This window comes from Monodelphis domestica, chromosome 1 (assembly GCF_027887165.1).
Source record: "Monodelphis domestica isolate mMonDom1 chromosome 1, mMonDom1.pri, whole genome shotgun sequence".
NCBI lineage: Eukaryota > Metazoa > Chordata > Mammalia > Didelphimorphia > Didelphidae > Monodelphis > Monodelphis domestica.
The window spans coordinates 387,533,691-387,561,396 of NC_077227.1; the positions used below are offsets into that span (position 1 = coordinate 387,533,691).

At 35.8% G+C, this 27,706-nt stretch overlaps 1 protein-coding gene and 1 long non-coding RNA gene across 2 annotated transcripts in view; both read right to left on the reverse strand.

Moving 5' to 3' along the window:
* Window positions 1-22,416, reverse strand: part of LOC103091878 (serine protease inhibitor Kazal-type 1-like) — an 87,380-nt gene extending 64,964 nt beyond the window's left edge. Inside the window, exon 1 of the mRNA XM_007474096.3 lies at window positions 22,317-22,416. The gene's annotated coding sequence lies outside the window, so the exon portion shown is untranslated. The remainder of the gene's footprint in view (window positions 1-22,316) is intronic.
* Window positions 22,417-24,107: 1,691 nt separating this feature from the next.
* On the reverse strand, window positions 24,108-25,140 carry LOC130453647 (uncharacterized). Its single transcript, XR_008911104.1, has 2 exons — window positions 25,048-25,140; window positions 24,108-24,450 (listed from the first exon to the last, which is right to left on the reverse strand). It is a non-coding gene; the product is annotated as an uncharacterized LOC130453647 (long non-coding RNA).
* Between the last annotated feature and the right edge of the window lie 2,566 nt (window positions 25,141-27,706).

Below are 27,706 nucleotides of genomic sequence, written 5' to 3' on the forward strand. Positions count from 1 at the left end.
ATTTTTCTTTGTTTTTTTTTCTTCTGGTCTTCTTACTCCAGCCACACCCAAACTGCCACTTTCTCTCCTCTCCAAACTGCCACACCAGTTTTCCAAGTTTCCAAAGAAAATTCCAGAGAGCAAGCAGCAACCACCATCTCAGGACCAAGGGTTTCTCCAAGAGCCCCTTTGACAGTCAGAAGCTCAACCCCTCAAGTTCGTCAGAATTCCTTGCAGAAACTTTGGTCCAAGATTCTAAGCTGGGCTTAAAAGTGAGCTGACAGTTCCTTCACTCAGCCCTTATCCTACTAAATCCCAAATTCTTAATTTACCCTACTACAATGCATCTACCAGATCTTGCTCAGGAATAAATAATTGAATATTACTTTGGCTACAGTAAAGAACGTGATCATTCATTGTCCTATGGTTTTGTGTATAACCTCTGGATTCCTTAGACCCAAACTCCTTTTTCTGATGATCACTCTCCATACATGTCTCCCCAAAACAAAATGTAAAGTCTTTAAAGACAGAGTGCCTTTCTTTTGTGTTTATATCACCAGAGCCGAGCAGTTTCTGGCATATTGTAAGCTCTTCAGAAATGCTTTTTTCAGGGGTAGATAGTTGCTTCAGTGGCTAGAGGACCAGATTCAGACGTGGGAGGTCCTGTGTTCAAAGCTAGTCTCAGATACTTCCTAGCTCTGTGGCTCTGGGGAAGTCACTTAAGCACACTTGCCTTGCCCTCACTGCTTTTATGTCTTAGAGCCTATACTTAGCACTGATTCTAAGAGAGAACTGAAAGATCTTTAAAAAATGCTTTTTCATTCATCGATTTCAATGGCATCTGATTTTTTTCTATTGTACTTTGGCTACAGTAAAGAACGTGATCATTCATTGTCCTATGGTTTTGTGTATAACCTCTGGACTCCTTAGACCCAAACTCCTTTTTCTGATGATCACTCTCCATACATGTCTCCCCAAAACAAAATGTAAAGTCTTTAAAAGGAGTGCTAGCGTTATACACCATTACTTTAGTGATTTGTCATCTCACTGGTTGGTTGTGACAAGGAAATCACTTTTAAAAGACTGATATATATTAATTTAAGGTCGCCAAGGAATTCAGCTATGTAATTCCTAAATGAAAACTCAAGTCAGCCGTCAACCTTTTATAGAGTTTAATTACAGACAGGAGGAAGAAAGGAATTAGAGAGAGAGAGAGAGAGAGAGAGAGAGAGAGAGAGAGAGAGAGAGAGAGAGAGAGAGAAAGGGGAGAGAAGGGAATAGGGCTTAAATACCCCTTCTGTTTAGGCTGGGCCAAAAGGCCCAAGCCCTTAGATAGCTGGGGCAAAGAAAAGAGATCAGTCCCTATTACTCACGTGACCAAAATGGAGAAACAGTCTCAGAGGCCCCCACCTTCAGCTTCCTTCAGAGCAAGCTTCTTAGAGCACCTCTCCAACCACTCAGAGCCAAAACTCTCCCACCACCCCCTCAGTCCTCAGACCCCCCTATCTTTAAGGAAACCATCCAAGTTCCCTCCCCTCAGTTCTCACATCTACCAATCACTGTCCATGTCTTTCCTGTGCCAATGGTGGCTCTAGCTTAACCCAGGACCGCCCAGAGGTCTGTGGCTTTGCACATGTCTGTTGGAGGTCATATTCTCAAATAATTAAATTTTGACCTATGCTGCAGCCCTTCCTAAATCCTGTTAGGACTGAGTGGGATGGAAATTGTATTTCCCAAGACCTGATTCTGTCATTCCAAGTATCTCTATTGTATCAATTCTAAAATCAATCATGACTCAAAGAAATTCCTGTTCTGTGCTTAAGCATAGGTCAAAGCCCTTTCCATTGTTCAGCAAAAGGTTTCTGTCCTAAAGTAATCTTAAGAAGGGAGGAGAAGGAACCTCCCATGCCAATGGGGTTCACATTCCAATACACTATCAGTAAGAAATTTTCCAAGTATGAAATTTCCCAATGGTGAAATTTCCAACATTTATAAGTCTAAGAAATTTTAAGGTTTACATGGTTCCCCCTTCCAACAATACATTTGCAACTCTTCCATTGCACAAAGGCAGTCTTCAAGGGTTTCTATGATTTACCAAAGATCCTGTGAAACTGACCCTTTTAGCAGAAAGGGTCATAGAGTTAGTCAATCGCTGAGCAAAGATTTCAGCCCAGGTTTTCTGATTCACATCTAGTATTCTCCCGTGTCCAGTGTTCTTCACTGTCCCACACTGCCTATTCCAGCCAGAGTGCCCCCTACAGTAACAGGTATTCCTATTTACCAAATAGGGTCTTCATTAATTACATAATGTTACCTCCCAAACAGAACAAATCTAATCCCTCTCTCCCATTGCCTAGCCCTTACTGCTCCTCTGTTTTGGAACCAATACAAGAATTGATTCTAAGATAAAAGATGAGGGTTTTTTTTAAGAAAAAGTATTTTGTAAATTATAAATAGTTTTTAATGTAAATGTAAAAGGTATCTCCCTAATTCTTAGTTTTTTTAATTAAAGATATATTTTCTTTCAGAATAAAGAAGAGTAAATAGGATACTGTCCTGAACATAGTGTGAAATGAACCTTCTAGCATTGGAATCTACCATCTTGGCACTGAGAAGTCAAAGCAGCTTAAAGAATCTCATGTTAACAAACATTTAGTGATGGCTTCCTATATAGGTCTATGCCATGTTGAAAAATTATGTTGCCTGAGATTGGTAGCCCCTACCTAATAAGAATAACACAACTTTCATATCATAAGATCTAAGATGGAATTTGGGAATAGTTTAGTCTAACATTGAACATCCACTACCATTTTAAAGATGTGGAAAGTGAGGCCCAAAGCAGAATTGAACTAGGTGTCATTATATGGATTTAGAATAGAGTCTTCGATTCCAACTACAAATTCAATGATTTCCCTATTAAGATAAGTCTGTTTACCAGTTAAAGTTTTGGATTTTTCATCAGAAGAACTGAGTTCAAGAGGTGGAACCAAGATCATAGCATAGTAACAACAAAATCCTGAAACTGTTCTGAATATCCTCCCAAACCAATCTTTAAAAGGTGCCTCAAAAGGGTGAGTCAAAACAGGACAAGTGAGGGGACTTTCATACTAAACACAATGTGAAAGGTAGCCAAAGAGAGTGGGATGTCACAGGCAAAGTCCACCCTTGCCCGGGACTCCAGGGTATCCCAACTGGTGGCGAACAATCAGTCAACAAAAATAACAAATGGAAGACAGCTTAATCATAACAGCCATGGGATTGCTTTGCATGTGACAGCTGCTCCACTTTCCCGATGTCTTATCTTTATTTTTATACCTATTCTCTTGGCATGCATATACACAAAATCAAAGAGAGATAATTGGAAAAGTGATACATCAACTTTTAACAAATCACTTGATTAACATTCTATATTCTTGTATTGTGATTACAGACAGAATAAAGTCTGCACACAAGATAAATTATTTCTGTCAAAGGTGGCTTATTAGGGATTTTGAATTACTGATTTATGTAATTGAGTCATGGAGGCATATTGAAGCTTAGTGTAACTGTACTGTACCTGTAAGTAACATATAGGCCTCTATGATTGATTTGTGTGCTGGCTTCATGAGAAAGTTTTGGGCTTGGTCTGTAGCTTCAGTTTCACTGGGAATTATGCACCTAAATAAAAGTTAACCCATGATAGTCTTTTTGGGATTGGGTTTAAGGTTCTGGTCTTTTGGTGATGTTTTGGAGAATTAGGGTTCAAATGTTTTGCTCTTGCATCATTTCTTTTGAGACTAGGGGGAATAATAATCATGTCAATTCATAGGTAAGGGGCATTGATGAGAGAAGTCATGCAAGGGGGATAAAGTGGGAAGTCACATCTCGCCAAGGACCACTCTGTGGTCTCCCCGGCTACCATGCATGACTCTGTCAAGGCATCATGGACTGATGTCCCCCAGCAAGTGGATTTCCATGATATAAAAGGGAACCAAGCAGAGGCAAAATTGCACAAGAAAAAGCATAGGTGAACCACCCTGGTCACCTACCATACCAGATACTGAACCAGGACCTAGGCAACCTAGGGATCCTGAGATGTGGGCTACAACAACAACACACAAAAAAAAATAGCACTTTAGACCTACCCCTGGAAGTTCTGGGTCTTTGCAGTGAGATTCAGAGTTCTGTAGCCCTGGGCACACTTAACCCTCTACAATAGTGGGCAGCAGTGAAGATAGACCCAGGGCAAAACACTGTGAGTCAGAAGCTAAGAAAAAAACTGGACAGCAACTTGCAGATCTCCCATTCAACCAGGCAGAAAATGAACAAACAGCAGCAAAAAAAAAAAAACCTCTTGATCCTCAAAAAATTTTACACAGAAAAAGAGCACAAAAACAGAAGCAATAAGAATGAAAAAAACAGGGAAACACATGCTAAATTCTCATAAAAAAAGCATAATTGGTCAAATGGGAAAAGAGATATAAAAATTAAATTAATAAATAAGCAGACTAAAAACCTGAATTGACCTACTGGAAGAACAGGCAAAAAAAGTCCAATGAAGAAAAAAGTGCCATGAAAAGTAAAGTGGACCAATTGGAAAAGGAGGATCAGAAAGCCATGGAAGAAATGCAGTCTTTAAAAATGGAATTAGACAAGTAGAAGCTAATGATTTCACTAGGCACCAAGAAACAATAAAACAATATCAATAGAAAAAAAAATAAAAGAAAATGTGAAATATCTCACTGAAAAAGCAAATTTTCTAGAAAACAAATCCAGGAGAAACAATTTGAGAATTATTGAACTACCTGAAAGCCACAACCAAAAAACAAAAAGCCTAGACATTATATTATAAGAAATTATCCAAAAAAGTATATTCTTAAAAAGAAGGTAAAATAGACATTGAAAGAACCCACAGATCACCTTCTAAAATATATCCCCAAATGACAACTCCAAGGAATATTATAGCCAAGTTCAAGAGCTTTCAGGCCAAGAGAAAATACTACCAACAGCCAAAAAGAAACAATTCAAATATCATGGAGCCCAAGTCAGAATAACACAGAATCTTGTAGCTTCCACATTGAAGGATCACAAGGCTTAGAATATGATATTCAGGAAGGCAAGAGAATTGGGTCTACAACCAAGAGTAAATTACCAAGCAAAACTGACTATATACTTTCAGGGGAAAGTATGGACATTCAATAAAATAGAAGATATCCAAGCATTCCTGAAGAAAAGACCAGATTTATACAGATAATCTGATATCCAAATATGAAATTGAAGAGAAACATAAAAAGGTATATAAGAAAAAGAATAAATTTAAGGAACTTCAACAAGGTCAAATTGTTTATATTTCTATATGGAAATATGATATATTTAACTCTTAAAATTGTTATCATTATCATAGTAGTTAGAAGAAAGCATAGGCAGAGGGTGTGGTATTAAACTTTTTAGGAGGATATGTAGAAAGAAACAAGTTGGAAAAATAGAAAGAGGATTGTACTAAGAGAAAGGATGAAGTAAATTAGGGTAAATTATGCCACATAAAGAGTTTTGTGCAGTAATGGAGAGAACATTATTACAAGGAGGGGAGAATGAGGGTGGTGACAGGTAACATTTAAACTTTATTCTCATTGAAATTGGTTCAGAGAGGAAAGAACAGCCAGATTCATTGTGGTGAAGAATTGTATCTTACCTTATAGAGAAGTCAAACAGGGATAAGGAAGGGGGTTGTGGGGAGGGGAGTAATATAAGGAAGGGAGAGGTGTGTATGTAAGGGGGCAGTGTGATTAAAAGACCCTAAAGAAAAGTAGGAGGGAAATAAGAAGGGAGGTAGTAGAAAGGGGATTAAAATAAGGTGTCGGGAAGAGGGGAGCAATTAAAAGCAAAACACTGGTATGGAGGGAAAGAATGAAAGGAGTGTAAGGGTTAAAAAAAGGAGGTTTTGACAAAATAAGAAAGCATCTTTTAATAATTTAAATTTTAATGAGAATATAGTAGAGTTGTAAATTAATATTATCCCTTTAAGCCAGAGAAAAGAAAACTTCTAGCAGCTGTTAACAATTAATAATTTAGTTTAATTAAATAGAGATAGTAAAAGTATATAGTAAAGGAGGGAAAGATAAAAAAATAGGAAAGATAGATTATTAATTTTATACCCTATAAATATACCTAAAATTCCTAATACTACCTAAAATTCCTAATAACTACCTCTAACTGTCTTCTGAGGACATTTTCTTCTTGCCTGGCAAATATCAGACCTATCTAACCTAAACTATCTATAAATTATTCACTAACTCATTAACTTCCTAAAATAATGGATAGCCACCACTAACTTACTCCTTCAATCAGTTTCTATAGCAACCCAACTGTCAGTAGCCAACTGACAGTAGATCCTTGCCTATGAGACAGACCTCCTGCTCTCTAGAGATCCCAGCAGCAAAAAAAAAAGCCTTTAAAGCCTTAAGCTATAAGTGCTCTCAGTAAGCTGAGACACACCTTTTTATTTCAGCAACTAAATGCCGACCCACACTACCAGTCACCAACCACCAATGAACAACCTACACCCAGCAATCAACTTCCCTGAAAATGCCAGTCCTAACTGTCAGCAACTGATAGCCTACAACTGATGCTGACCCAGCAGGGGACTCTCAGGTTCCTATTTCCTGTCATTGTGGGCTAGTTAATCTCTACACATATCTATGGTAAGAGGACCTCCAGGTACCCCCTTAAATAAAAGAAATGAAATAATTCCCTTTTTTACATGACAAAGGATGGGATTAAAGAAGGAAATCAAAATGGAGAGGAATAAACAGACAATCATAATTGTGAATATGAATTGAATGAATGCACCCATAAAATGGAAGTGGATAGCAGAATGGATTAAAAACCCAAATCCTATCATATATTGTTAAAAGAAACACATTTGAAACAGGTAGGCACATGCAGAGTAAAGGTAAGAGGCTAGAGCAGAAATTATTGGGCATCATCTGAGAAAAAGAAGGCAAGAGTAGCAATCATGATCTCAGAAAAAGCTAAAGACAAAAGAGATTTGATTAAAAGAGATAAGAAAGGTAATTACATTCTGATGAAAGGCAGGATTCGTGAAGAAATATCAGTATTTAACCTATGTGCACCAAATAGTATAACATCCAAATTTTTAAGGGAGAAACTAAAGGAGCTTAATGAGGAAATAGATAGTAAAACTATACCAGTGGGAGAACTCAACCTTCCCATATCAGATCTAGATAAACCAAACCAAAAATAAATAAGAAATAAGTAAGGGAAGTGAATGAGATGTTAGAAAAATTAGAATTAATTGATATATGAAGAAAAGGGAATTGGGATAAAGAGGAATATACTTTCTTTTTGACAGGATATGGTGTATATACAAAGATTAGCCATGTACTAGGACATAAAAATATCATAAACAAATGCAAAAGAATATAAATAATAAATGCAACTTTTTCAGGTCATAATGCAATAAACTTATAATTAGTAAGGCTTCATTGAGAAACAAATTTAGAATTAATTGGAATTAGAAAACAAATAACAGAAACAATTGCTGATTTTATTGAAGAGAATGACAATGAGGACAAAACATATCAAAATTTGTGAGATACAGACATAGCAGTACTTAGAGAAAATTCATATCCCTGAGTGCTTTGATCAACAAAATAGAGAAAGAGAAGATCAATGAATTGAACAAGCAACTAAAAAAAAAACCTAGAAAAAGAACAAATTAAAAATCCCCAGATGAAGACTAAATTTGAAATCCTAAAAATCAAAGGAGAAATTAACAAAAATTGAAAGTAATACTATTAAACTAATAAATATTTCAGTTAAAGAAATCAAAACTACTAATAAACACATAAAAAAGTGTTCTAAATCTCATATAATCAGAGAGATACAAATCAAAACCACTCTGAGATATCACCTCACACCTACCAGATTAGTTAACATGACAGCAATGGAAAGTAATGAATACTGGAGGGGATGTGGCAAAGTTGGGACATTAATGCATTGTTGGTGGAGTTGTGAATTAATCCAACCATTCTGGAGGGCAATTAGGAATTATGCCCAAAGAGCATTAAAAAACTGTCTGCCCTTTGGTCCAGCCATAGCACTGCTGGGTTTGTACCCCAAAGAAATAATAAGGAAAAAGACTTGTACAACAATATTCATAGCTGCACTCTTTGTTGTGGCAAAAAAATAAAATTGGAAAATGAGGGAATGCCCTTCAATTGGGGAATGGCTGAACAAATTGTGGTATATGTTGGTGATGGAATACTATTGTGCTCAAAGAAATAATAAACTGGAGGAATTCCAAGTGAACTGGAATGGCCTCCAGGAATTGATGTAGAGTGAAAGGAGCAGAACCAGGAGAACATTGTACATAGAAACTGATACACTGGTACAATCAAATGTAATGAACTTCACCATTAGTGGCAATGCAGTGATCCTGAACAATTTGTAGGGATCTATGAGAAAAAATCTATTCACACTATCCACTATCCACACTCAGAGGAAGAACTGTGGGAGCAGAAACACAGAAGAAAAAACAACTACTTGAATATATGGGTCAAGGGGATATGGTTGGGAATGTAGACTCTAAATGAACATCCTAATGTAAACACCAACAACATGGATAAAGGTTTTGATCAAGGACACATGTAACACCCAGTGAAATTGCGCATCAGCTATGGAAAGGGTGGGGTTAGGAGAGGGATGGAAAAAATATGATTCTTGTAACCAAGAAATAATGTTATAAATTGACTAAATAAATTAATTTAAATTTAAAATAAATAAACTAATAAATAAAACTAAGAATTGGTTCTTTAAAAAAAACAATTAAAATCTAATTTAATTTCTAATCTAATCTATTTTAAAAATAGAAAGAGAATCAAATTACCAGTATGAAAGAAATAAGGTGAATTTGACCTCTAATAAGAAAATTAAGGCAATTATTAGGAGCTATTTGCCATATTATATGGTGATAAATTTGAGAATGTAGGTGAAATGGATGAATATTTACAGAAATATAAATTGCCTATATTAACAAAAGAAGAAATAGAATACTTAAATAATCCATTTCAGAAGAAGAAGTTGAATATGTCATCAATAAAGTCCCCAGGAAATAATCCTCTGGGACAGATGGATTCACAAGTGAATTCTATCAAACTTTTAAAGAACAACTTATCCCAACATTGTACAAACTATTTGACAAAATAAACAAAGAAGGAGTTCTACTGAATTCTTTTTATGGCACAAATATAGTACTGATTCCTAAGACAGGAAGCCCAAAAACAGAGAAAGAAAACTATAGACCAACCTCCTTAATGAACATAGATACAAAAATCTCAAATAAAATATTAGCAAAGTGATCACAAGGATTTTTTGCTATGATCAGGTGAGATTTATACCAGAAATGCAAGGCTGGTTTAATATTGGGGAAATGATCCACATAATTGACCATATCAACAACCAAACTAACAGAAATCACATTATTTTCTCAATAGATGCAGAAAAAGCCTTTGACAAAATATAACAACCACTCCCACTGAAAACACTAGAAAATACAGGAATAAAAGAGCCTTTCCTCAAAATAATAAACAGTATTTATTAAAATCATCAGTAAGTATCATCTGCAATGGGAAGAAATGAGATGCCTTCCCAATAACATCAGGAGTGAAACATGGATGCCCATTATCACCACTATAATTTAATATTATACTAAAAGTACTAGTGGTAGCAATTAGAGAAGAATAAGAAACTGAAGGGACTAAAGTAGACAAAGAGGAAATTAAACCATCTATCTTTGCAGATGATACTATGGTATACTTAGAGAATCCTAGAAAATTAATGAAAAAGCTAGTGAAAATAATAACTTTAGCAAAGTTGCAGGATGTAAAATAAACCCACATAAATCATCAACATTTCTATATATTTCCAACAAAAATCAGCAGCAAGAGTTAGAAAGAGGGGGAGCAGCTGGGTAACTCAGTGGATTGAGAGTCAGACTCAGAGAAGGGAGGTCCTGGGTTCAAATCTGGCCTCAGATACTTCCTAGCTGTGTGAACCTGGGCAAGTCACTTAACCCCCATTGCCTAGCCCTTACCACTCTTCTGCCTTGGAACCAATATATGGCATTGATTCCAAGACAGAAGGTAAGGGTTTTTTTTTAAAAAGAGAGGGTTATAAAAAGAAACTCCTTTTAAAATCACTCTTAAACATTAATAACGTAAGCATGGAAAAATATTCTAAATTAATTAATAACAAAAATAAAATAAAATCGCTTTAGATAACATGAAATATTTGGGAATCTATCTGCCCAGAAAAAATATGGGAATTATGTGAACACAATCACAAAACACTTTCCACACAAATAAAACTCTAAACAATTGGAAAAACATTTATTGATCATGGGTAGAATGAGTTAATATAATAAAAATTACAATCCTACCTAAATTGACTTACTTATTCAGTGCCATACTTATCAAACTACCAAAAAACTATGTTAGAGCAATAGAAAAAATAATAACAAAGTTCATCTTGAAGAACAAAAGATCAAGAATATTGAAAGAACTAATTTAAAAAATGTGAAGGATAGTGGCCTAATAATACCAGATATTAAACTGTATTATAAAGCAATAATCATCAAAATAATATGGTGCTGGCTAAGAGATGGAAGTGTGGATCAATGGAATAGAATAGGGGTAAATGATCTAAACAATCTTGCATTTGATAAACCCAAAGATCTTGGCTCTGGAGACAAGAATCCACTATTTAACAAAAAATTCTGGGAAAATTGGAAAATGGTATGGCAAAAAAATGGTTTAGATCAATATCTCAGACCCAATATCAAAATAAATCCAAAATGGTTATATGATTTAAACATAAAAATTGACATTATGAGTAAACTAGGTGATCATGGAATAATATACATGTCAGATCTATGGGAAAATAAAGAAGCTAAGACCAAGCAAGAGATAGAGAACATTACAAGATGTAAAATGAATAATTTTGATTCTATTAAATTAAAAATGTTTTGTACAAACAAAACCAATACAACTAAAATTAGAAGGGAAGCAACAAACTTGTAAAAAAATTTTATTAAAAAAATTCTCTGACAAAAAATAATTCTCTGACAAAGGTCTAATTTCTCAAATACACAAAGAACTACATCAAATTCATAAGAAATCAAACCATTCCCTAATTTACAAATGGTCAAGAGATATGAATAGGTAGTTTTCAGATGAAGAAATCAAAACTATCAATAACTATATGAAAAAATGTTCTAAATCCCTCCTGATCAGAGAAATGCAAATCAAAACAAATCTGGGGTACCACCTTACACTTAGCAGAGTGGCCAATATGATAGTAAAGGAAAATTATGAATGCTGGAGGGGATGTGGCAAAATTGGGACACTAAAACACTGCTGATGGGAGTTGTGAATTGATCCAACCATTCTGGAAGGCAATTTGGAATTATGTCAAAAAAACTTTAAAAGAATGCATGTCCTTTGATCCAGCAATATCACTACTGGGTTTGTATCCCAAAGAGATTTTAAAAAATGTAAAGGTTCTGTTTGTACCAAAAATATTTATAGTTGTATTTTTTGTTGTGTCAAAAAAAATTGGAAATGAGGTGGTATCCCTCAGTTGGGGAATGACTGATCAAATTGTGTTATATGATGGTGAAAGAATACTATTGTGCTATAAGGAATGATGAACTGCTTGATTTCTGTAGAGAGAAATAAGCAGAACCAGAAGAATATTATACATAGTAACTGAAACTTTGTGGGAAGATCAAATTTAACTGACTGTACTACTAAAAGCAATATAATGTTCCAGGACAATTCTAAGGGACTTATGAGAAAGAATTCTATCCACATCAAGAGAAATAAGTGTGAGAGTAGAAATCAAGAAGAAAACATATGATTTGTCACTTGTTTATATGGGTATATAATTTGGGGTTTGGGTTAAAAGTCTACTCAATTATAGACATGAATAATATGGAAATAGGTTATTAGTGATAACATATGTATAACCCAGTGGAATTTCTTGTCAGCCCTGGAGTGGTGAGGAAAACAACATGAATCATGTAACTGGAAAAATTTAAAAATTAAAATTAGTAAAAAGAACTGAGTTCATATCAAAGCACTATTTTTTTTTTGACATTTCTTCCTATATAGTTTGTCACTCTTCCCTCTAAGTATACTCCTTCTAGCTACCCTGATGGCAATAACAATTTTTAAGAGCTACCTATATCATTTTTTTCTTATAGGAATACAAATCTTTTTAACTTATTGTGTCCCTTAAAAAAGTTTTTTGTTTTTGTTTTTGTTTTCCCTTTCTTAATTACCTTTTGGTGATTCTCTTGAGTTCTGTGTTTGGGGATCAAATTTTCTGTTTAAATCAGGTCTTTTCCTTATGAATGCTTGGTAGTTTTCTATTTTATTAAATGGCCATACTTTTCCTTGCAAGAATATAATCTTTTCTGCATAGTTAGCTAACGAGGGAAGGCAGAAGGGGGAAAATCTTCAAACCCCCTCTCCTCTCTCTGAGACAACCCATTACATCTGCTGACTCCCCTGTACCCCACTTTGTGAAAGAGAGGTTTCTCCTCTCTTTCTCTCTATATATACCTCAGGGTACAAGCCTCCCTCCAGGGTACATCCCTTCCATTCCCTTCCCTATCTCTTATCTTTTTTAAAAACACTACATGTACCTACATGGTACAATGGAAGGAGTGCCAGATCTGGAAACCTCATTTTCCTGAGTTCAAATCTCACCTCAAATAGTTTCATGACCCTGGGTCAGTCGCTTTTGTTTGCAACTTGTCTCAAAACACTGTTTGCCTCAATTCTCTCATCTTAAAAATGAGTTGGAGAAGAAAATGGAAAACCTCTCCAGTATTTTTGCCAAGAAAATTATAAATGATATCACAAAGTATCCGATATGACTGAAAAAAAAAACAAGAAATAGAAACAAAGCTAAGGAAGTTTATATTTTACAGTCAATAAATATATGATGTCAGATTTGAACTCAGGAAGTCTTCTTGATTCCAAGTTCAGTGCTTGATGCATCTAGCTTCCATAACAGTGCATTATTACAAGTTGGAAAAATCATTAAAATCATATTGCTAGAAGGAACCTTAATGTGCAGAACAAAAAATTTTTGAGATGGAAGGGAGCTTTGAATATTGAACAAAAAATGTCAAATTTCAAATTCCCTTAGAACAGAGAATGATGTTAGAAATGGAAATTACCCTAGAATGTCAATGCTGAGAGGGATACTGCTGATAACATAATTGAAACTCTGAAAGGTAAAGTTACTCATTCAAGTTCACATAATAAGAAAAGCTAAAACTCAAGATTCCTGGTTCACAATTACAAATCATATTTTTACTGCCTCTAAACATTAACTAATCTGACACAGAATACAGCTATAACAGAGTAAGCACAAATTTTAGAACACTGATGGATTGATTCCCAAGATATATTAAAGACAGGAAAATATCTAACTCTTTTCACGGGGTGGTAAAAAGAGAGAAAATGTAAGATATAATAGAAAAGAAGGGGGGGGAGCCCTAACAATCAATCATGAACATGGATATAATGAACTTCTCTCTACCTTATATGGAGCAGCTAGATGGTGAAGCACATAGAGTGCCTGGTCTGTAGCCAGGAAGATTCCATCTTTATGAATTAAAATATGGCCTCAGATATTACTCATCATGTGACCCTGGAAAAACCACTCTAGTATGTTTTCCAAGAAAACCCTAACTGGGGTCACAAAGAGTGCAACATAAGTGAAAGAGCTAAACAACCAAAAATGAAAATGTATCATAAAGTAAAACTCAATAATTTTATGTTTACATACACAAAATTGATATAGTAATGTCAACAAGTATTTGTTATTGCCCACATTGTGTCAAGCATAATGCTAAGTCCTTGAGATATCAAGTAAGACACAAATAGTCCCTGACTTCAAGGAGTTCACAGTCTAATGAAGGTGACAAAATGCAAACAATTGTATACAAACAAGGCATATGAGACAATTTCAAAAGGAAGAACTAGCACTATGGAATATTAAAAAGGGCTCCTTGAAGAAGCTAAGATTTTAATTGAGAATTGAAGGTAACCAGAGAAGTAAGGAGGTAGAGATGAAGAGAGAGAATATTAAAGATATAGGGTACAATAAATGTAAAGGCACAGAGTTAAACCCATTCCTAAATAAAATTATAGGAAAAAATTAATATTTCCTTAAAATGTCATCATGCCTATCTAAATGTAAGATTCAGCATTATATGTAATGGTAACAAACTGGAAACATTTCCAATGAAAATAGAAGCAAAAGATAACCATTATGTAGCAATACTAAAAGTATTGTTTGAACTGCTAGTCACATCCATAAGACAATAAAAAGAAACTGAGGGAATTTGCATGGGTAAACCAGAAAAAAAATTACCACAGTTCTGGATGATATGTTGGTTTGTTCAGAGAATCTTGGACAGTTAATTAAAAAAACCAATTGTACCAACTGAAACTTCAGCAAAATTGCAGGGTATAAAATAAACCCACAAAAATCAACATCATTTTTATATAATATGAACAACCAGGAAAATATAGAAAGATAAAGTCTATTTAAAATAACTGTAGAAAGCATAAAACATTTCAGTCTACTTCATTAGGTACACAAAAAGGAATTATATAAACACTCCTACAAAATATTATTTACCCAAAGATAGTGTAAAATTTAATTTAATATCAATAACTTCAAGTATTATATTTTATAAGATTTATTAGCAATCACTTGAAGTAGAAGATATAAAAAATAGAAATACAAAGCTTAAGTATGACCATGTGAGTAAACTTTCCTGCCTGGCTCTCACCCAACCTCCACAACTTCCTTCCAAGGAAAAAAGAGAGAGGGAGGAGCTACACAAAACTTTTATCTTCCTTAAATTAGTACGTTAGGGTAAATACGCAGATGAGATGCTGGGAAAGAGAGTCCTGGAGAGCAAATTCTAATTTCACAATCCCCCTGTGATTCCATTGGGAAATGAGCATGTAGAAATCTCCCAGATTTACATGCCTAGTTTCCCCAACGAATGAGTACACATAACCAACTTATATTTCTAAAGATCTTTAACTAGAGGTATATACAACATTGCACTTTCTAAGGGGGAAATTACTATAATTTAGGGATGAGGGAAATAAACGAGGGAACAAGACCAGTGATTGCTAGGCCCATTGACAAAAAGATAATTAGGGTGCAGTCTCCTTTGGCATAAGAGTTCACACTCAAAATATATGTGTTCAACCTCCCAAATTTCAATTCACTACATCCCAAAGTTCATTCTGGATCTCTTGGTGCAGTGTGTGGTTTCTGCATGAATCTTCATGACACCTCCAAACAGTTCACTTTCTTGATTTGGGGAGGTAGCAAGTTTCTTAACCTAAAATTAATCTCAAACAAGAAAAAAATTTTTTTATTAGCCTAGAATTTTATAACAACAATACAATCCCCACCTGAGGAGGGTGTTGACCAACACATGAAGCACCTCCAGATACATGGCTGATGTGACAGAGGCTGACACATAAGAAAAGTGCCAGGCTGAAGAGTGTGTGGAACTGATCACCTCAATGGCAGAGGGGCCCCAGGAGTTTGGAATCTTGAGGAGGAGAAGATTCTGGTTGGTAGAGCAGTGAGGTTCTCTTAGGAGAAGCCAAGAAAGAAATTTGAAAAAAACTTTCTCTTGAGAGTTACCCACTTTTTCCTGCTTGTGACTAGAAATTCTTTCCCCCAACATTTCCCAATTGAAAAGACTATTGAAGAGGAAACCTGAGAAAGACATTTTCAATCTCTTTCCGAATTTACTTCACCTCCTATTGCCCTGAGTCTGAACTGAGGCCAAGGGGCCAAACCCAGGGTGAGTCAACCTGACTCTCTCAGGGGGCTCAGGCTGCCAAGGCCTGAGTTACCCCCAAACTCGAGGAGGGAGGGAAAAGGGTTTTAGATAGAGACAGGGACCCCATTTTCCCACTTTCCTCTCTCATTCTTTCCCTGCTAGTTATTCCTTTGAATTACCTTGATTGAGTTGACATTAAAATAGTTTTCTTTTCCCCAAGCCATGTGTGAGTGAACAGATAAAGGGGAGACCCTTTGGTCTCAAGTAATAGAGGGGTGAAAAGAGGGTTAAGAGCAAATCTGGGAGTGCAGCTATAGCTAAGGAGGGAAGGCAGAAGGGGGAAAATCTTCAAATCCCCTCTCCTCTCAGTGAGCCAACCCTAAACATCAGCTATCTTCCTGAGAGTGATCAGGGACTCTTAAAAAACCTAGAATCTCAAGGTGATTAATGAAAAAAAGTGATTATTATGGGAGCCTAATTGTACCAGATTTCAAACTATACTACAAAGTAGTATCAATCACCAAATCTATTTGTTATTGGTTAAGAATAAAGAGGTTATATTGATTAGTGCACAACATAGGTACACAATATAGAGAAACATATTTGTAACTAATGTTTGATAAACCCAAATATCCCAGTATAATATTTAAAATTATGAGGCTGTTTGTAGCTTAATAACTTTATTAAATCAAAAGTAGTAGTAGTAATAAAGAGAGGGAAAAGTAGGAGAGAAGTAGAGAGATGCTTAGCTTTCTAATCTGCAGACACCATTGTGGTCCTCTAGCTAAACTCTGACAAGGGTCCACTCTGCTTCTCCATGTGCATGCCAAAGACCTCAACTTCCTGCCAGTCTGAACTTAGAAGCTTTTTTCTCCACTCACTAACTCTCACATGTCACATCTTGGGAACCAATAATAGTTTCTTAATTTCCCTGGGCCACACATAGGGGGGGCAGTTCCTATGGAATCAGTTTTTTATCTAGTTGGTTCCTTTGTTCTTTAACTTCCTCTTCTGAGACTTGTCTATACCTGAATTTACTCAGTGGTGTTTGACCTTGTGTTATTATCTTCCTCAGGGGGAACTATGTTATTGTTGTGAACTTTGATTTGAAAATGAACCTAATTTACAACAAGAGACTACCTCCCAGAATCCAGAAGGCAAACTTTTTGGAGAAGACACCACGAAGATACCTTCAGAGACCACACAGTGGACTAGAAGATCCACAGTGAATTTTGGGATGTGGTGATTTGAATTATGGGGGGTTGAATGCATTTCTTTTGAATCTACACTCTCATGCCAAAGGGGACTGCCCCCAGTTGGCTTTTTGTCAATGCAGCTAATATTGGTTTCATTCTTTTTCTTTTTTCTTTCCCTTTTCCCCCAAATTATTGTAATTTCCCTTTAGAAACTGCAATATTGTATATACCATTAGTTAAAAATATTTAGAGTTTTAAGTTAAATTTTTTAAATGATTCCTTGGGGAGACTGGTCTTCCAAAGTATCACAGGGAGAAATGTATAATTAGAAATTTTGTACCTTTGGATTCCATCTCCCAGAATTCTTTTTCATCTCCCAGCATCCCTTTCCCTTCTCCACCATGTTGCATGTTCATGTTTGTATATAAATTTTTGTGGCTCTTCCCTCTCTCTTTTTATCCTGTGTAAGGCTGGGAAAGTGGGTTTTCATTACTGAGGTTTTTTATTCCCTTGCTCCAAGTTTATTATTAATAAATCTCATAAATATAATACTTGGAGTATTGGATATTAATTTAAAAATCTATAAACTCCAGGTCACTAGAAGTTAACATAAAAAATTAAAAACAACACTGGAGAGAGAGAAATTTTCTCCTGAAACTAGTTACTGAGGCAAGGACTTACTACACATTGAAAACTATTGGGAGAATTGAAAAAGAAACTGGGAGAAACTAGATATGAATCAAAGTCTCATAGGATACCCCCATAATCCCTGAATTGGTACATGACTTTAACATAACAAACAAATTAGAGAAACAAGGAAGAAGTTATCTGCACAGGGAAATGGTCCCTGACCAAGCAAAGGATAGAGAGGATCACAGAAAATAAAATGTACAATTTTGAATACATAAACCTTAATGGGTATTGCACAAGTGATAACAACGCAATTAAAATTAGAAGAGAAGCAAATAAATGTAAGAAAACATTTGGGTGGCAAGTTTCTCTGATAAAAGTTTCATTTCTAAAACATACACAACTGACATGTTTTTGTGAATAATAGTCATTTCCCAGATAAAAGGACACAAACAAGAAGTTTTCAGGGGAAGAAATCCATGTTATCAATAATCAATTTTAGTAATGCTCTAAACTGCTAATAATTAGACTGAAATTAAAACAATTCTTATGTGACAACTCTCACTCATCAGATTAGCTAAGCAGACAAAAAAGGAAAATGAAAAATGCTTAAGGGCTATGAGAAAACAAATATATTAAATGCACTGTTGGTGTAGCTGTGAACAAATCCAGGCATTCTGGAAAGCAATTTCAAGGTATACCCAAAAGCTATTCAACTGTACATATATATTCTTTGACCCAGCAAAACCACTATTATCTCTTGTAATATTTATTGGGAAAGGAAATAGGATTGGAAAAATGGGGATAATGGGAGGTTTGTAGCAGGGTATGGCGGAGAGAGGGGAGAGAGGGTATATTTCTTGATGAAGCAGAGGAGGGAGATGCCCCCTAATGAGAGGAAACAACAGGGGTCCGATAAAGATTGTTTGTTGTAGAATGACTGAACTGAAGTTCAGCTCCCTCTATAACCAGAAAAGATAGTCCACTTATCTGACTGCGAATTCAAATAATATAAAGTTTAATAACCAGTTGGGATTGGAGTTTTTCTCAGCTTCAGATCTGAGGCCAGGCCCCAGAGGCTGGCGGAGGGTTCTCCCACTCCCGATCAGTCCAGTTTTGTCTTTTTAGAATCTTAGCAGTAGAAAGAAAGCAACTAAGAACAGTTCTAACCTTCAGAAGTGACTGGGCCTGAATCTTGACATCATAATACAAGAAATTATTCAAGAAAACTGCCCTGGTGTTCTTGAATAAGGGGGAAAAATAGACATCGAAAGAGTTCATAGAACACACTCTACACTAAGTCCTCAAAAGACAACCCCCAGGAATATAATTTCCAAATTCAAGAGCTTCCAAGCTAAGGAGAAAATTTTACAAGAAGCCAAAAAGAGACAATTCATATATCAAGGAGCACCAATCAGGATTACACAAGATCTGGCAGCTTCCACACTAAAGGCCCACAAGGCTTGCAATATGATATTCAGAAAGGCAAGAGAATTGGATCTTCAACCAATGATCACCTACCTATCAAAACTGACTATATACTTTCAGGGGAAAGTTTGGACATTCAACAAAATGAAAGAATTCCAAATATTTGTAAAGAAAAGACCTGAACTAAATGGAAAATTTGATATCCAAACACAAAGATCAAGAGAAACATGAAAAGATAAATAAGAAAGAGGTGAAAGGGGGAAAATGGTTTTTTTTTTGTTTGTTTAAATTTTCTTCTTTAAGGGCTTCAATAAGATCAAATTATTTATATTAATATATGGGAAAATGTTATTTTTAACTCTCAAAAATTACATTTACTATTATAGTAATTAGAAGAATCATTCACAGTTAGGGATTGAAGTAATAAGTGGTATAAGATATTATGTAAAAAAAGAAAAAGGGGGGAATAGAAGATGGCACCTAGAGAAACTTGAAGGAATAAGATAAATAGGACAATCTATATCACACAAAGGCACATGGGGAAGGGAGGGGAAGAATACTATTATAAGAAGTAGAGGAGGAGAGTGCTAATAGGTAATACTTACCACCTATGTATTCCCTATCATTTTTATTTTCTCTCCTAGTCTTGCCCTTCCTTCTTTCACTATTTCCTTCCATACCCTGTTTTGCTTTTAATTAGTTCCCCTAATCCTCGCCCTTATTTTACTTCCCTTCCTATCCCCTCCCTTCTTATTACCCTTTTATTTTCCTTTATGGTCTATTCAATTCCCTCCCTCCTCTCTTTCCCTCCATTTTCATACTCCTTTTGGTTCCCATCCCACTTTCCCCCTACCCTTTATTTTTCCCTCTCAGTTTCCCTATAGGGTAAAATAGAATTCCCCAATGGATATAGATACTCTTCCATCTCAGAATCGTTTCCACTGAGAGTAAGGCTTAATTATTACCTATTAGCACTCTCTTTCTCTCCTTAAATTTATATTCTCCCCCCCCATGTGCCTCTTTATGTGGTATAAATTATCCTATTTTTTTATTCCTTCTTAGTTTCTCTTGGTGCCATCTTCTATTTCCCCTGCATTTCTTTTCTTTTCTTTTTCACATATCATCTTAAATCACTTAGTACCCCAACTTCTACCTATGAATAATTCTTCTAATTACTATGGCAGTGAATACAGTTTTTGAGAATTACAAATATTATTTTTCTATATAGCAATATAAATAATTTTACCTTACTAAGCCCCTAAAAATAATTATCTTTTTCTTGTTTCTCTTGAGTTTTGTATTTGGACATTAAAATTTCCATTTAGTTATGGTCTTTTCTATACAAATATTTGGAAATCTTCTATTTTTTTAAATGCCCATACATTCCTCTGGAACTATATAATCAGTTTTGATGGGTATGTGATCCTTCATTGTAGACCCAATTCTCTTGCTTTTCTGAATAACATATTCCAGGTCTTGCAGCTATTTAGTGTGGAAGTTGCTAGATCCTGTGTAATCCTGACAGGTCTTCCTTGATATCTCTACTCTGTGGCCATCTTAGCCTGGAAGTGATCATTAGGTTTCAATAAGAAACATATCTTCTTTCATGGAAGTTCAATATTTAGCTAGGAAAAATACTTTTAACAGTTCTAGTATGAATAAGAATAGCTAAGTTCAACTGTCATTTCCCATGAAAAAGTACCAATAGCTAGACAGTAAGTATCTGATAAAACCTTTTTGGAAAACCCAGATAATTAGCTCTACTCATTTCTGCAATTTCAGCCAATGAGTCATCTCAACTTGACCTAGATCTCACAGGGAAGTGGTTCCTTCCCTCCATTTCATTTGCTTATTTATAATATTTCAATTATACTAAGGGTTAAGAACCCAGACAACTCATATGCACAATTAAAGTAGAGTCATCACACCCTCCTTTTGACCCAGAATATCAAGGCTGAATATGGCTTCCAACTATTGCTCCTACCCCTCCCTCTTGGAATCACAAAATACAAGTGTATTTCTCTCTCCATTCTAGCATTTCAAATACTTAAAAATAGTTATAATGTACATTGAGTTTTTTCTCCTTTGAGATAAACATCTCTATTTCCTAGAAGTGTGGAGTCTTTGGAAACATTGCACATTGTCTTAATACAGCAAATCCTTTGTATTCTATCTATTCGATTCCATAGCCATTTCATTTTAAAATCTGGAGAGACACAAAATGGATCTAATTGGATTGTAGCATACTACCAAAAATTAATTGCATGAGGGAATTAAATTCAACTCAATTCAGAAAAAAACTATTAAGCACGTACTATGTGGTAATGATTTTTTAATTGTCAAATAAACACTTTCTTCTCAGTACTCATTCTTCTTGGCCTTTCTGCAGTTGCTGATCACTATCTTCTCCTGGATATTCTCCTTTACAAGTTTCCATAAGACTGTTTTCTGCTGATTCTCTTTCTACTTGCCTGGCAACTGCTTTTTAATCTCCTTTTCTAGATACTGACCAAGGTCAAGCTCACTAAAACTAACTCTTCCTTAAGATTCTGTTCTTTTCTCCTCCTCCTATAATGAATCATTTGATGATCCTATGAACTCCTATGGATCCAATAACCATCTCTATGCAAGTCATTCCCAGAATTATATATCCATTTCTAGTTTCCTTGAAGTTCGCTCCTGAATCAAAAAAAAAAATAATTTGTATCTCTTAGATTAGATATTCTATATACACTTCAAGCTCAATATAGAAGCTATTATCTATTTGTCTACTATCGTATCACTGCCAAGGCATGACATTTTTCCCACTTAACTACACTTCTGAGCTCAATGTCATCTTCAACTCCTTATTCAAATACACCACACACATCCAATGTTTTGACAAATGTTATTTTTTCTAATTTCTAATGTCTACCATAAATGTTACCTTCTTTCCCCTCACACAGCCATTGACCCTTTTATAATCCCTAACCTTTCACTTGGGCAGTAACAATAGCCTTCTAAGAGATTTTCCTGCCTCCATTCTCTCCTCAAGTGCCACAATGATCTTCCTCAAGTACATATCTGACTTTAATGCTCTATTACACTGAGGAATACAGATAAACTTCTCTTTAGAATAAATAAGAGAATTAAATAAGAATAAAATTCCCTTTGGAGCATTTAAGGGTGTTCACAACCTAGATTTTTCCTACCTTCTTTTACAGTCTTCTTACATTCTTCTCTCCTTCATATATTCTATGCTCTGGCCAAGCTAACTTACTTACTATTCTTCTCCCATGAATATTTCCTGACTATGCTTGTCACTTGTTGTGAAATTCCCTGTCCCCTAACCTCTGATCCCTGGTTTCCCTGGCTTCCTTTATGACTGAACTCAAATCCCACCTTCTGCAGGAGCATGAAAATGGGAAGCATTTTGGATTTAAAGCTAGAGTTCCTGGGTTCAAATGCCTCTTGTTATACTTATTACCTGTGTGGCTTTTGGCCTTAGCCAAATCATTTACCTTCCCTGGGCTTCAGTTTTCCTATCTATAAAATGAGGAATCTGGACTAGATTGTCTCTAAAATAATTTCTAGCTCTATGAGCTAGTCTATTCCCATATTCTTTCCTTTATAGAGAAGGAAACTGAGTCTCAGTCATTGATAATATTGGCAGAGTTAAGTTTGGGACTGAAAATTGACCCTCAAATAATATGTACTTTCTCCTTCTTTCTCTCCTCATATTTTCCTGAGGATTCTGGGACAGGACTCACAGAGCTACCCACCCAAGATACAGCAAAGATATTGTGCCTATGGTAGACATTCAATGGATCCTGAAGGGGGCAGTGAGGAGGGGAATAGTAGCTTTGTCTGTGGGTAACAGGGAGCATTTTTCTAATAAAAGCACTGGATTGGCCTGATGATAAATTTTGAGTATATGGGAGTGGGGAGAGAGCAATTCAATGCATAATACTTTGGTGGAGTTTTTTTGTTGTTGTTGTTGTTGTTCAAAATGTAAAACTGCAAAATCAATATTTACTTGAGCAGCCAGTTGGACAATTGGAGTTTTATATCTCTGCCTTTTAAATTTCATTTTTTGAAGTGAAGGTGATTTAAACTATACTATGAGTATGTTGCCTTTTGGTGGCCATCCAAAGTGGGGAAGGTGGTGGGGAAGTCTTGGTGGAAAATGAGGAATAGATTATATTTTGGGAGATTTGCCTGGAGAAATAAATGGGCACCAAATAGGTAAGATTTTGGATAAATTTGTTAAACATTATGTGCAAATTATTTTATATCTTTTTAAACTCAATACTTAGCCTATATAGACTTGAGCCAAGAGCAAAGGGGTTAGGAGTTTGCTACAGTTAGGACAACTTTCTAAACTATTTGAACTACCTAAACTAATGAAGAGGTTGTGAGGAAACCAAGAGAATCCTAGCATGAAATCCCACACTGTCTTTTCTTCAAATGTCCATTATGAACTCTGCAATGTGGTATAACCAAATGTCCTATGATTTGGTGCCTTTTGCTGCCTTCAACACAATATAAAACCATCTCCTAGAAATCCATTAGCTGGTGATCCAAGGAGAATACATGAACTGTCCTTCCATTTAGCTCCAACATCCTTTAGACTTCTGATTTTGCCTAAATAGATGTCAGGTTCAAAGAATAAATGAATACATAGATGAATGAATGAGTGGATAAATTAATGAATGAGAATTAATTTATTAGGGACTCCCAGTGTCTAAAGCACTATGCTAAATAAACTCTAGGAATGCAAATAGAATGTATAATTGTCCCTGATCTCAAAGAGCTCACATTCTAATAAGGAGGGACAACACATAAAGGAGGTTTCAACTATACTCAGACGAAAAGGCCCCATAGTCCTTCAGGTGCTTGGCAAGGCAGATGGTAATACACATTCTTTAGTACTATATCTACTAGTGAAATTAAGTCCATTTCTGATGTTGGGCCATTTGATAGTGCCAAGGACAAGTGACAACTTCCTTTTATGGTTTTTATTAGTTGTAGTTGCTGAAAAGAGAGCTATAGCACCTGCAAAAGCAGTTGATAGGTTATGTTCCCAAGAGTTGCTTCCCTGGATGATGTTTTTATGGGAAGGGCTAAATGCAGGGTAACTGGTTTGGGGAGTATTGCTCTTCCAGAGTTCTTTGTAGGTGGCCTCCACAGGATGGGGTGGAGGACATAGTGGCCGTGGTTGGAGGCTTATGGCTCATTTCTTCCAGATGGTCCATTCACTGGTCTAAGAATCTCCCATATAAAATAGTTAATAAATTGTTTATTTATCATTTAAAAATGGGCTCTTAGAATCCTTTGTCTCAGTCACTGCAGAAGTAAAAAAGAGTAAGTTTAAGACTGAGACTCATTCTTTATTTTTTTCATAGATTCATCAATCATCAATCAAAAGATTCATAATCAATTACCCAACCTAATGATGCTATATCTCTGTAGTTAGGTAGGCTACTATTGAGCAGTAGATCTAGTATGTTGATAGTATTTATAAAAATAAAGAAATTAAAAATGAGGTCCTTCAAATGAATTTTTCCTTTGCAAAACATTGATTTAAGTATGTTAAAGGTAAAATTTAGAGTTGAGACTGAATATATTATTTAATTTGCCAGGGTTGCCAGGGTTAAATTCTAAATCCCAATGAAATACTCAAGTCAGAATAGCATTTTATAGTGGTTTATTTAAAATTGAAGGAAGAAATTAAGAATGAAGGAGAAAGAGGGAAAGGGGGAGAAGATCTGCTTCAGCCTGACCTGAGTCAGGGGGAGTTCAGAGACCTCAGCCAAGGGGCCTTCCCAGAATATTAAATCTAGCTTGGCTTCCAGCCTCTAGGCCTCCTCCAAGATGAGGGGCCTCCTTGGAGGCTGGTACCTTCAGAAAGCCAGGGAAAGAGGATTCAGCCTTAACACTCACCACATAGTTGAATAAGGGAAACAGTCTCAGACCTCCACTCTCCAGCCCTCCAAGTCAAGAACCACCGCAAAAAACCTCCAAAGTCCACAAAAGCCACAAAAGCAGTCCCTCTCACAGGAAGTCACGTGAAATATAAAGGCCTTTCATTATGTAAGTTCCTGTGTCTTACGTGTAACAATGGTGGCTTAAACTTGGCTTAGGACAGCCCAGGGGGTTACTTAGTTGTTTCTGATTTGTCACTTGCTAGCACACGTAGGTCACAGACCGTCCTCCCCTACAGTTATTCCTTAAGTGGGGGTGTATACATTCCTGGTTGCTAGAATTCTAAAGACTAAGCAGGGTGGAGTAAATCTAAAATTCATAAGTAGCCTATCTCCCTAGCCATGGAAAACAGCAATCACCCACTCTTGTTCACTCTACTGCCACCAAATATCTCATCTATCTCTCCTTTCTACTCATCTAATTCAGACATCATCATATCTTCCTTGCACAATTTCAGTCGCTTCTGAAATAAAATCCAGTTTCTAGGCTCTCCCTTCTCTAAGTCAAATTGTGTTCAGGAGTATCTAAAGCACAAGTATGATCATATTGCCCTTCTGACCAAAAAATTTTCAGTAATTACATATTGACAAAAATATAATACAAAATTTTCAGCTTTATATCTATGTAATGTTCAAGTATTTTCAGTCATATCCAACTCTTTGTGGCCCTATTTGGCATTTTCTTGGTAAAGATACTAGAGTGGTTTGCTATTTCCTTCTTCAGATTATTTTATAGATGAAGAAACTAAGGTAAACAGGGTTAAATGACTTGCCTAGGGTCATAGAACTAGTAAGTGTCAGGTCCTCCTGACTCCAGATCTGGTGCTCTATCCTAGTTGCCCATTGGATCTGGCTCCATCTTCCCTTCCTAGACTTATTTCATATTCACTTTTGCACACTAAACATTCTAGCCAAATTAGCCTGTTTTCTGTTTCCCAGGTTTCTCCAATTATTTCTCTTATATCTGTGCCTTTACTCAGTTTCTCCCTTGTCATTGTGCTATTTTCCCACATCTACTTCTTAGAATCTCTTAACTTCAGTCAAGTCTCAGCTTAAGAGCCTTATCCTATGGAAACTCTTCCTGATTCCCAGTGTTGGTACTCGCTCTCTCTCTCTCTCTCTCATCCAATTGTCATGTGTTGCTTTATCTGTTTTCTTATTATATCCCCACCCCCATCCATGTCCCAGCAAAACATTAGGGATTATTTGTCAATTATTTTTTTCTTTGTAGTTTGAGTACCTAATAAATTACTTTAAAGACACACAGTACGTACTTAATGCACATTTGTTGGAACAGATTAGATTAGATTGGATTGGAGCCAAAGTAGACTGTAAGTTGGTTGTTTACCTTCTTTTTTCTTATGGCACAGAATTCGTTGGCACGATGAATCAGAGCACCCTGAATATTTGAATTGTCAGCACCACAAACATGTGTTTATGCAGTTTCACTTCAATAAGAGCAGCTATTTTTGTTTAATTCTTTGTTGCTTTATTTTTGAGGGTCTAATATGTTTTGAGCCTGGCAGATTCTAAAATAGATAAGTTTTATTTGTGAATATTATACTCATCACAATATATAAGCAGAGTAAGCAAAATGTATAATGAACAAAAGTATCTATAAATTTTTATCTAAGCAACATTCTGAAGCACACCTAGCAGAACTCAACAAGAATTCTTTAAGAACCACTACTGTAGTCTATTGGGTAAATATGAAAGGGACAGGAATGTGATCAGGAGGTATGGGTCTGAATCCAGAACCTGGAATAGCTGGGCTGAGCCCTATGCCCTTTGTCACATTGTGACATTCGTTTATCTTCTCTGAGATGATATTGGTAATATCTTTTCTAGCTCTGATGTTCTATGGTTTCTTCTGTATCTTATATTCATGTAGAAATAACACTGACTCTGAAGACAGGCTCTTTGGTCCAGGCCTGGCCTCTGATACTTACTACCTGTAGGTGAACTTGGACAAGTTACCTAAACTCCATGAGCCTCAGTGTCTCCATCAATAAAAAGGGGGTATTAGACTAAATAACCTCTGAGGACCCATCAAACTCTTATTATATTTTCTTTTCCTTTTTTCAAAAAAGCCTTTACCTCCCATTTCCACTCAGTATTGCTTCCAAGGCAGAAGAGGAGTAAAGGCTAGGCCGTTGGAGTTAAGTGACTTGCCCAGGATCATACAATTAAGAATTATCTAAGGCCAGATTTGAACGTAGGACCTCCTGTCTCCACACCTGGTTCTCTATCTATTGAGCCACCTAGCTGCCACTCTCTATATATTTTCTAATGGCCATTCTAATCTCTGATCTATAATCTTATGTCCCTTATAGCACTGACATTCTGTGATCTTGGAATTCTAATAGACTTATTAGAAGCCAGAATAGGATAGATAGAATCGCATTGCTACATTACTCTGAAGTATCCACTGCTTATGTATGGAGGGGAAGGGATTCAGAGGGGAATAGAATATATCAATGCACCTAGATGGAATAGTAGATAAAACACTGGACCTGGAGACAGGAAAACCTGAGTTCAAATCAGGCTTCTGATACTTACTTGACAAAATTGAGGGGTTTTTTATGCAAGGATAGCAAGTGAATCAGGTCCTGTGCTTT